The 12,716-nt window shown below is 30.3% G+C and overlaps 1 non-coding gene across 1 annotated transcript; it reads right to left on the reverse strand.

Annotated features, from left to right (window-relative positions):
- Positions 1-285: 285 nt before the first annotated feature.
- LOC114581232 lies at positions 286-388 on the reverse strand. Its single transcript, XR_003703121.1, has one exon. It is a non-coding gene; the product is annotated as a U6 spliceosomal RNA (small nuclear RNA).
- Positions 389-12,716: the final 12,328 nt, after the last annotated feature.

The following is a 12,716-nucleotide window of genomic DNA, read 5'->3' on the forward strand; positions in this document are numbered from 1 at the left end:
TAGATTTAGCCAACAATCCACCCTCTTTTATCACAAGAGGAGATTGTAAAGGACGAAAATTGTGAGGAGAGATCCGTTTAAAAGAGAATCTACCTTTTGAATCCAACATGATCGGACTCGCGGTAGATAAAAAGGATTTGGTGTTCTGGTCATCCGAAGATGACCGGCCACCTTCTTCCATCTCCAAAACTATCTCCCAAAATCTTCAATTTGCTCTCCCAAATCCTTCCTTGATTTGTGGAGCTTCTCTCTCTTCCTCTCTCAAGCGTGGCCTCCATGTGTATAAAAAATTTGGACCATTTCTCAATTTATGCGTGTCATCCTTGCGCAGGGGCCATGCTAATCTTTTATATATCGTTCCAATTTTATTGGATGTCTCCGAAGAGACATCCGATAAAGGTGGTAGCAAGAATAACATCAAAGCTAGAATGAACATTAAAGAGTACTGTCAATGAAGAAATCTAGAGTTAGTAACAACCAACGACAGAAAAATAATGAAGCATAAAGCACCTTATAATTTTATGTTAGAGTAAAAAAGATCAATATGTCGGTGGTTTAAAGTTTTAAAAAAGCCTAATGGCTATGGATCAAACATAAGCCAATGTGTAGACCTTAAATCTATGAGGTTATTTTGACTAAAAATTTATAATTATCTCATAATTATAGAGGTTCTCCATCCGATCATAATATGTATATTAGCAGATTATATATCAAATCCATTAACTAACCTTAGAATTTTCTTTACAGACTTATGTTCATCTAAACTGAGCGAAAATGCTTTACGTAGGAGTGAGGAAAATGTACCAATCATCCTATGCAAGTTAAAAAAAAATTCTTGTGGGATTTTTTTATTATATGAAACATCTTCCAATCCATCTACCTTACGAAGCTAGAGTTGTTGGACCTATATAATATCATTGGATGTACTCTTCTGAGAGGTAAAACATATTTTTATTAAGTTGTGTTAAATATTTTTGAAAAAGTTGAAAAAAAATGTTTACTAACTTGATAATTATAATCATTTAGCATATATTAAAAAATTTTAAAAAATATGTTAAGAATAAAGCACGACGAGAAGGATGGATATGGGAAGCATATTTTTTCTCAAAAACTACTCACTTCTGTTCCTACTACTTCAAGACCCATATAAGAAGTACAAGAGCAAATATTGGTCATAATATGGACTTTGATGTAGAAAAATAATCACATGATATACTATCAGTCTTTAGAATTCATTGAAAGCCTAGTAGCAAATGTGTTGAAAGATTCCTCAATGATTTAGAAATTAAAATAATGACTTTATATGTGCTATTAAACTGTAAAGAAGTCCAACCAATCTTAGAGTAAGTTCTTTAATAATATGCATAAGGAGTAATGTTTATTTGAAATACTAAAGTCTTATTTGGATAATTTGTTACCAGGTATTTCGTAAGAAATTTACCTATAATAGATACTACGGATGTTGAGCAAGTTGTTGCAAATGAATTCCTAGCTTGGTTTAGATCTTAAGTGAGCCATTAAATTTTAAAATTTTTATTTAAATTACATCTTATTTAATACTAAAAACTCTAACATTTAAAAATTTTCTTAGGAACATAACCCTCATAACAAGTGTTTCCATAAAGGTCTACAAGCACTAGCATGGGGCCCAATGCAAAATGTAAAGACCTGACCAATATATATATAGTGAGTGGGTTCAGATTTTATTCCAAGTCATGGAGTGATGGAAGAAAAATTAAAATTCTTGAGTATGTGTTAGAGGGAATACTCATGAAGAAGATGAGTGTGATTATTACGATCTTCTGAATGAGGTTCTTGAGTTGGAGTACCTAGACAAAGATGAAAACTCTGTAAGTTTGTAACTGTCAATGGTATGATCCAATATAGAATAGAGGCACAAGGGTTCATCCTATAAATGGTTTAGTAGATGTAAAATATAGTTGAAGATACAAGAAGTTTGATCCATTTTTGTTAACAAGTAAAGCTGTTCAAGTTTATTTTAACAAATATCTTGCGAATATAGGGATAAAAAAATTGGATAGCTATCATAAAAATAAAAGCATGGGGAATAATTTATCAATAATATATCTTAGCGACTACAAATCAAGAGATTGAGATGTCATATTTTAGGTATATTGAAATTTAGGAGATGTCAACTACAACCCATAATATTGAAATGTAGTTAGAAGATGTGAATAATTCAACTAGTTCAGCAAGTGAGAATGAGGATGAAAATGAAGATACCCTGGAGAGAAATAAAAATATTTCTAATTCTAAATAGTTCTTGTGATTTATATTACTAAATTTATTGTAATGTACTTATTGAATTATATTTTTTTTTTTGAAATCAAGTTAGTAAAAATATATAAGGTGCTAAATGTCTCTTATCAAATCATATTTGTATGTTAATTATTATTATGTATTCTATAATTCTTTATGTTTATTATAACTAATTTATCTATATTTTTTTTTTAATTTCTACTTATGCAAATCTTTGGAACACTTATAATTTAATTTTTTTTATGTGTTACCCCAATTTACTAATTGCTTCTTTTAAAATAGATGGCTTCAGATGACGATCCTCCTTATAGATCCTTCACTTTAAAGTTTTCTTATAAGAAACATTTGAGCATTAGACCAAGTAGACCTAGAAAGGGTGATAAAAGTGAGGGTCAGAGACCGGTTCCACCAGTGATACCATCACCACCACCACCCAGTAGTCAGCAACAGTCCCCTAGTGAGTAGGGTCAAAGATAGTTAGATCTACCTGTTGTTGGTGTACCACCACCCTTTCCTGGGTCCTTCCCCCCTACATTGAGGAGACCTTGATTTCCCTCTCTAGATCAGACACATGTAGCTCCATTATGTCCATATTACCCTCTACCAATATAAAAATTAGTCCATCCACCATCCCTTACCCTCCTTACCCCCACTCCTATTATTATATATGTCATGTGTAGCCAGAATATGGTGAACCATCTACACAAGAAGAGGTTGGTGTAGGGGATCCTATAACTGTAGTAAATAATCATCTATATATTGAGCCTGAGGGTGATATTTAACTTCAGTTTATTTTATAAAGTTATTGTAATTTAATATATTATATATTATTGATAAAAAGATTTAACTTGCACCTTCAATCCTTCAAGGCCACCTACCCACAAGATTCAGGACATCATACGGAGCAAATCTGATGCTCCTTACTTATCATGGAAGAAGATCCCAAAGGAAATTATGGATATGTGATTTAGAGAATTTTAGGTATGTTAATTTGGTATGAATTAAAATATTTGATTTAATTTGAATTAATATTATTTATTATGCCTATATTTTTTTACAAAAATATTTTAGGTGATTTCTTGAGTATGACATTAGGATTAGAACAAATTTTTAGAGGAGAGGATTGATCCATGTTAGGGACATGTTCATAGACATTTGATAGTTCGGTCAGTATCCATTATGGATTGGAGATGGCGTATGGGTAGATTTGAGTAGAGCTTGGGCGAGCCCTGAGTTCAAAAAATTAAGAGAGCATAATAAGCATAACAAAGCATCTAATTGTAGACCTTTATGGGTAGATTTGAGTAGAGGGGGTTTAGGAAGCTCTATTCGTACTGGTGGATCTATTTCTCATACTAAACATAGACGACAACTGTTAAACGCTTTCAATTAGTTTAATAAATATATGTATATTATTTTAACTAAATCTTCCATTTTTAGATAGAGTTTCTTAGTCAGGAGTTGACACCATTGGAGTTGCATACAAGGACTCGCCAACATCAAGCTGACCATCAGTGGGTTGATAAATAGACAAAAAAAGCTCATGTGAGTATAATTTTTGGAGTAATAAAATAGAATATAATAAAATTTTTAATATAAATTTATTTTATTAATTTATTCTCACAGGATAATTTTATATAAGTTCGGGAAAGTCATCAGGCTACTAGTGAGGGATGATTTTTAGGATCAACCTAGTATTTTGAGTATCATACATGGTCAGATATTGTTGGAGAAAGGTAGAGGGGGAGGCTATATGGCTTGGGTTTGCAAGGCTATTCTTATGAGGGTAGTTCATCTATATCAGCATTTTATGATGCTAGTGGAGCTAAAAAAATTATTAGCCAGGGGTTGCTGCCCTGAAGAGAAAGATTCAAAATGAGATGAAGGTAGAGTTGTGATCCTATAGAGATGAAAAAAAAAATAAAGAGTAAGATCTGACACATGAATCACAAGGTAGCAAAGACATGGAGGATGATTAGTGTTGTTATTTATTTGATGAAGTTTTTATTGTATTCTAGACATATTATTGTGGATTTCATATGTTATGTTTATTGTAAAATATATTCATTTCTCTTTTATTTAAATAATTAGTTTTGCTTATTGTGGATTTCATTTGAATGTTATATATATTAATTTTGGACTCCAGTTGTGGGTTGATTATAGTGGCATGTTGCCTTATTTGTTATATATGTTTTGAATTATGTGCAGGTATTATGGAAATTGGATTAAATAGAGGGGGGATATCAATTTATTTTTGAAAATACTATAGGTTTCAGATAGCTAACGGGCAGTTTGGACCACAGAAAATTTGATACTAAACTCTTATTATAACAACCAGAATTTTAATCTTACATTTGATAAAGACTGACAGTTTACCGGTGGTTTCCACCAATCAACTGGCAGTTAACAGCTAGTCTTGCTGCCAAAAAAACCAGAGTTTGAGATGGCCCGTAAGCCACAGGTAATTAATTGGTGGTAACCGGCTCTATGACCGCCAAAAATTATTGGCCATTTAGGCCACCGGTAAAGTTAACAGCCAAAAATTGACTGCCGCAATTCATTTACTATGCACTTTATATTGACAGTTTACAAACCACTTGAAAGCTACCGGCAGTTTTCAAAATAAAAAAAAAAATTAATACTAACCCGACAAAAAAATTCCCGATAATTAGTATTTTTCATGTAGAGTATAAATTTCTCCCTTTATCCTTTAACAAACCCAAACATTAGATGACTTCAATAAATTGCCTAGTTTAGGACATATCCAAGCCACAAAGCCAACCTCACACTCTTTAGATGAGTTGCTAGGATAGCCACTCTAGTCAAGGCTAGATTAGTGTTTACTTTTTGCTACTGTGTGACGGGTTTTCTTAGTTTTCACTACATTTTATGAATGAAAATTGAATGATATGAGTGTCTACTAACTTTAACTACAATATATGAATTCATGTGATGGGTGATATATTATCCATAGGTTAAGAATGATCTGGTTGCTCATTGAGTTTTCTGCAGGTGGTCTTGCCCTTGTAGAGGGAAAAAAAGAGGTTAAATTAATAATAAATATAAATTCTTCCTATGCTTCTGCTACTTAGCTAATGTTAGCATCGTAGTGCTTCATAACATTATACCACCAAAAATCTACATCATAGCATTTAAGTCTCTAGAATTTAAGTACCAAAGCACGAATCATTACAACATCGTAACACTAGATTACACATACAAGAACCATAGCTTTTAACTTTTGAGGCACCAGGGCAGAGTGGTTGACAAAAGATGAAGCCACCTTGATTCAATTGAGGGATGCATTGATTTAGCTAATTGATGTATCGAAGCAATGCAAAACTACAAGAAAGAAAGCACACAAGTGTTGAGGCTCAAGTTCATTTGATAATGTCGTGGTGCCACCATATCAAGGATCATGGTGCTTGAGTTCATTTTTACACTTTATATAAATAGTTTTTTAGTTATTTTATTTATTATTTCCATCATTTTTAATGAAGTTATATAATTGTTGTCGTAGTTCTTTAGTGCCCCCTTAAATAAAGTTTAAGAGAGGCTAAAGAAAGCAAATCACTTTCATTGGAAAGCTTAACATATCTTGTGTAAGAAATCCTATTATTAGAGGAGAAAGGAATGTATCCAAGTTCATTTGTATTATCCTATTGAAATTATTTTTGTTGGATGACTATGGCACCTCAAGAGGGGGGGGGGTGAATTTTTAAATTTTTTATTAAAAGATGAAAATTAAAATTATTTTAAAGCAATTTGAAAAGAGTAAGTAATCACACAATAATTCTTATAAAAAAAGACAGAAAAATAAATGCAAGGAATGAAAATAAGAGCCACAATATTTTTACGTGGTTCGGCCCGGATTTCAATCCTACCTACGTCCATGCTAGCCAACTCTCGGGCTAGAATTCACTAATCCCAGATTTGCTTTGCAAACCTCACTTTCTTAAATCAAAGAAGTTCTTTACAACCTAAGTACTCTCCTACACGGGCGAGTACAAACCAATCTAATTACAATTAAAGTTCTCTAAGCCGAATGGCTTAGATAATGAAAATGAAAAATATAATTTGATGTAAATAAAATAAGCTCAAATAATCTTGCAATAAAATATGTACAATATTTGAGGTGATCTTACAAATTAACTTTAATCACCTCACTACTTGCAAATGAAATTTTAAATTTGCTCACTTTAAGATAGATTTATATTTTATTTAAAATAAGAATAATATTTTAAATAAAAATATATTCTTGCTGATTTAAACTTCAATTCTTCAAATAAAATAAAATGAACTAGATTATAGATATAAATCTATGCCACCTTAAAGAAGTAAAATACTTGCTTTGCTAAATTTTATGGAAGATATGATATATAAAACTTTAATATGAAATTTCCAACAAGTATTTCACCATAAAATAAATATTTTCAAGAAAGAAATACATGGTGAAAGATAAAAGAATAGCAAGTAAAGATTTAGAGATGGAAAGCAAACTCAAGAACTCCAGAGATGTTACTCGGTTTTGTGTGTTGATGCTTTCCAACAATGATTTCGATCTCAATGAAGGTTATAAAATTTATTTAATAAAGAAATCTTTTTTATTTCTATATCAAAAATAATATATAATTAATAAATATTTAGATTGAGAGAAAATTAAATCCTGCAAGTAATATTAGTGGAATACTAACATACTCCTACGATAATGTAAAATCCTTCAAGTTGTCCATCCTGGTCCATCTTTATCTCAACATTTGATTGAACTAAAGTTATGCAATGTAAATCCCATAAGTAATTATAATGCACATCATTACACCTGAAATAATTAGTACACAAATTAGAGCATCCAAGCATATGTTTGTTAATTTCAAAATCTCTAAAATAAGTCATGAGGTAGATAATATCAACAATCTCTCCCTTTTTGATGATGACAAAGTTATGTAGGGTATAGTTATAACAAAGGTGCAAATTGACTTTTATTATAACTTTTAATCATTAGAAAAATATATATAATAATTGAGAAATATGCAAATAATTCTACCCCTAAATATATGCATGTAAAATGAATTATGACTAACATATATAGTTCTTCTCCCCCTTTGACAACATCAAAAAGAATAATTAAACATATAAAAGAAATTTAAATGATAGGATCTAACATCCCAAGCATACGTCTTAACATGCAAAATCTCTCTTCAGCTAACGGTTTTGTAAAGATATCAGCTATTTGAGAATCCGTGTTTACAAAATCTATATTCACACCGCCTTTATTAACATGATCTCTTATAAAATGATGTCTAATCTCTATGTGTTTAGTTTGTGAATGTTGTATAGGATTTTTTTTTAAACTTATAGCACTTGTATTATCACATTTAATGGGAATATTTTTAAGCTTAATTCCAAAATCTTCTATTTGTTGCTTTAGCCATAAAACTTGAGCAACACAACTACCTACGGCTATGTACTCTGATTCAGTAGTGGATAAAGTGATTGAATTTTATTTTCTAAAGAACCAAGAAATAAGTGAAGATCCTAAGAATTGACAGGTTCCAGATGTACTTTTTCTGTCAACCTTACATCCAGCATAGTCTGCATCAGAATATACAATTGAACTACATGATAATAATATTTTAGGATACCATAAGCCTAACTTATGAGTTCCAATTAAATAGCAAAATATTTCCTTAACTATTGTTAAGTGTGATTCCTTAGGATTATCTTAGAATCTTGCACATAAACATACAACAAACATAATATCAGGCCGACTAGCAGTAAGATACAAAAGTGAACCTATCATACTCCTATAAAGTTTTTAATCTATTGGTTTTCCTGATTCATCTAAATCAAGTCTAGTTTATGGGATTATAGGAGTTTTACTCAATTTGAATCTCTTCATATCAAACTTTTCTAATAATTCATTTATGTATTTGGTTTGACATATGAATGTGCCAGACTTTAGTTGTTTTACTTGAGGAAAACTCAAGACATAAACTTTCATTTGTACTTCCAAATAAGATATCATCAACATAAATCTGTATAATAATCAAATCATCTCCAATATTTTTGATAAAAAGAGTTGTATCAACCTTACCTTTTTAAAATTATGTTCAAATAAAAAGTTACTTAACCTATCATACCAAGCACGTGGAGCCTATTTTAAACCATATAATTCATTCTTTAACTTATATACATGATTAGGAAAATTAATACTTTCAAAACCTGGTGGTTGTTCTACAAAAACATCTTGATCAATATACCCATTCAAAAATGTACTTTCGACATCCATTTGAACAAGTTTGAAGTCCTTAAAACAAGCAAAGGCAAGGAGTAATCTAATGGCTCTCTACGGGTGCAAAAGATTCTTCAAAGTCTATTCCTTCTATTTGGGTGTACCGTTGTGCAACTAATCTAGCTTTATTTCTAATAATACTTCCTGAGTCATCTAGCTTATTTTTATAAACCCATTTTATTCCAATTATATTTTGATCATGAGGTATTGTGACTAACTCCCAAACATCATTTCTTATAAATTGGTTAAGTTCCTCCTCCATAGTAATTTTCCAAAAATTATCTTGTAACGCTTCATCTATATTTTTAGGTTCAATTTCTGATAGGAATGCATAATGTTCTTCCTCATCCCTAAGGTTTCTCCTAGTCTTAACATCTTGGAAAGGATCACCAATTATTAACTCTTTTGGATGATTTCTATTATATCTCCATTCTTTAGGCAATGAATCATCCTCCTTTTCATCCAAATTTATTTTCTTTATATTTTCAATATCATCATCTTTCAAATTATTTCTTATTAAATCAATAAGGTTTTCATCAAAAATTACATGAACGGATTCTTCAATAATTATTTTTCTCTTATTAAAAACTCTAAAAGATTTTCCAAAAAATTGAATATCTTAAGAATATACCATCATCAGACTTACTATCAAATTTACCTGAAGGTTCCTTATCATTATTTAAAATAAAACACTTACATCCAAAAACATGTAAATGATTAATCTTAGGTTTCTTTCCAAAAAATATTTCATAAGGGGTCTTTTTAAGAATTGGTCTTAAATAAACTCTATTTGTAACATAACATGCGGTGTTTATTACTTCTTCCCAAAAATACTTTGGAAGTTCATATTCATCTAACATTGATCTTGCTAATTCTACCAAAGTAGGATTCTTTCTTTTAACTACATCATTTTGTTGAGGAGTCCTATGAGCTGAAAAATTATGACAAACTCCATTTTCATCACAATAATTTTTAAATGATTTATTTTTAAATTCTCCATCATGATCCGTTTGAATTCTATGAATCAATTAACCTTGTTCTCTTTGAATATCTTATCAAACTTTTTAAAATCATCAAATGCGTTTTTTTTATTAGCTAAGAATAATACCCAAGTATATCTTAAATAATTATCTACAATAACAAATCCATAATTTTTATCACCTAAACAAGTTGTGTTAATAGGCCCAAATAAATCCATGTGTAATAATTCTAAAGGTCTACTTGTAGAAACTATATTTTTACTCTTGAATGAACTTTTCATATGTTTACCATGAATGCATGCACCATATATAGAATCAAAATGAAAATTAATTTTTGGTAAACCAACCACTAAATCAAGTTTTGAAATTTTATTTAATGTGTGGATATTGGCATGACATAGCCTTCTATGCCATAACCAAGCATCATCATTTGTAGATTTCATGCAAAGTAAATTTAAATTAAAATCATTTATATTCTCTAAATGAATTAAATAAATATTTTTTTGTCTATTTCCTATAAGTAAAAAAGTTTCGTTATTTCTAATAATGTAATGTGAGCATAAAATGAAACATTTAAACCTTTATCGCATAATTGACTAATAGATATTAAATTATGTTTTAAACCAGAAAAAAATAAGACTTTTTCTAAAGTAATAGAGTTCTTACATATGGATCCAATGCTAATAATCTTTCCCTTTGCATTATCTTCATATGTGACATATCCTCCATCACTTGATTCTAATGTAGAGAATTTTGCTTTATCTCCCGTCATATTTCTTGAACATCCACTGTCCAAGTACCACATGCCATCATTGATTTTACTTTGAAGACATTCCTACAAATGAAAATCAAATGTTAACTTTTGGAACCTAAATATTTTTGGGTCCACATTCCAAATGAGTAGTTTGATATCTATTATGTATGGTAGTTGAAGTGATTGTATTTTTTGGAACCCATACAAAAAATGATTGTTTAGCATTTTGTGACCTACAAGCATAGCAATCAAATGAGATATGTCCTTCTCTACCACAATAATTGCACCAAATATTAGTGTTTGCATATGGTTTTTCATGATTTCTATGTGACATATAAGAAGAATTTTTATTTAATGTTGTACTTGATGGAGATTTATAATAAACATATTATTTCATGCATAAATCTAGTCTTTCTTTTAATAGAATATTTTCTCTTTCAAGTTTACAAACAAGTAAAGGGCGATCTAATAAAGAACTATTCTTATTTTTCAAATCATCACATTCATTTTTTTAAATCATGAAAATGCATATCTAAATTTTTATGCTCTTTCTCTAAAGCATTATATTTCCTTTTTAATTTTTTATATTCAATGACTAATTCATTAAAAGCATCATCTAATTCTTCATAAGAAATATCATTACATACCTCTTAAGAATCACAATCTAATTCTCCTCCTTCCATAAGGCAAATGTTCACCTCTTCATCTGATGAACTTGATTCATCTGAATCTGGGTTAGCCCATAGAGCCTTCTTCTTCTTCTTGAAATATTTCTTTTCTTTCTTGTCACTCTTTCTCTCTACATCCATTTCTTTCTTCTTTGAATCAATAAGATCTGGATAATCTCCTCTTAATGTCCAGGTTTCTTGCAATGGTAACAAATAATCCCTTCTCTTATAGGAAATTTCTTAGTATGAAATTTGTAATTTTTGGAATTCTTATACCTTTGATTTTTCTTCCTTAGTAAGTTTCCAAGTCTTTTTGAAAGCATAGCCACCTCATCACTATCTTCATTAGAGCTTGATGAACTAGGTTCATCATTATCATCAACTTGCAAGGCAATAGTTTTACCTTTCTCTTTCTCTTTCTTTGAAGATCCATCCAATTTATCCCTTTGAGCTATAACCTGTTCATGTGCTATCAAAGAACCCAAAAGCTGATCAAGTGGATAAGTAGATAAATCTTTAGCCTCACTAATTGTAGTTACTTTAGCATCCCATTCTTTGGGAAGGCATCTAAGAATCTTATGGACTAAGTCTTGATTCTTTTATATTCTTCCAAGAGAATGTAATGTCTTAATTATTTTAATAAATCTTGTATACATATCAGAAATAAATTTAGAGGGAGACATACGAAATAATTCATATTCATGAACAATCTATTTATGTGAGCATCTTTAACCTTACTAGTGCCTTCATAAGTTATAATTAATTTATCCCAAATTTCTTTTGCTGAATTTAACATAGAAATTTTCATGTAATCATCTGGAAGAAGTGCACAATGCAAAGTATTAAATGCCCTAGCATTTAACTCATATAATTCCCTCTCTAATGTAGTCCATTCATCAAAAGGTTTTTCAATTTTAATTCCATTAATTTCTTTAGTGGGTGTATGATATTGGTGTGTAAGCATGTGCCACATACAAGAGTCTTGCCCTATTAAAAATGTACTAATTCTATTTTTCCAATAATCAAAAGGAACATTATCTAACAATGGAGGACGTTGAGCGGATTGTCCTTCAGGAAGTGAACGCATAGGAAAACCTTGTGCCATAGTTTATAAGTGGATCTACTCTAGGATGTTGAGCCAAAATAAAAAGATCCAATGCTCTGATACCAATTGTTGGAGGACTATGGCACCCCAAGAGGGGGGGGGGGGAATTGGGGTTTTTAAAATTTTTATTAAAAGAAGAAAATTAAAATAATTTTAAAATAATTTTAAAAAGAGTAAGTAATCAAACAATAATTCTTATTAAAAAAGACAGAAAAATAAATGCAAGAAATGAAAATAAGAGGCACAATATTTTTACGTGGTTCGGCCCGAATTCAAATCCTACCTACGTCCACGCTAGGTAACTCTCGAGCTAGAATTCACTAATCTCAGGTTTACTTTGCAAACCTCAATTTTTTAAACCAAAGAAGTTCTTTACAACCTAAGTACTCTCCTAAACGGGTGAGTACAACCCAATCTAATTACAATTAAAACATCTCTAAGCCAAATGACTTAGATAATGAAAATGAAAAATATAATTTGATGTAAATAAAACAAGCTCAAATAATCTAGCAATAAAATATCCACAATATTTGAGGTGATCTTACAAATTAACTTTAATCACCTCTCTACTTGCAAATGAAATACTAAATTTGCTCACTTTTGTTGAGTCTAGTAATTAGGTTGTTAAACCTAAGTG

Source organism: Dendrobium catenatum, unplaced genomic scaffold, assembly GCF_001605985.2.
Source record: "Dendrobium catenatum unplaced genomic scaffold, ASM160598v2 fragScaff_scaffold_1608, whole genome shotgun sequence".
Lineage (NCBI taxonomy): Eukaryota > Viridiplantae > Streptophyta > Magnoliopsida > Asparagales > Orchidaceae > Dendrobium > Dendrobium catenatum.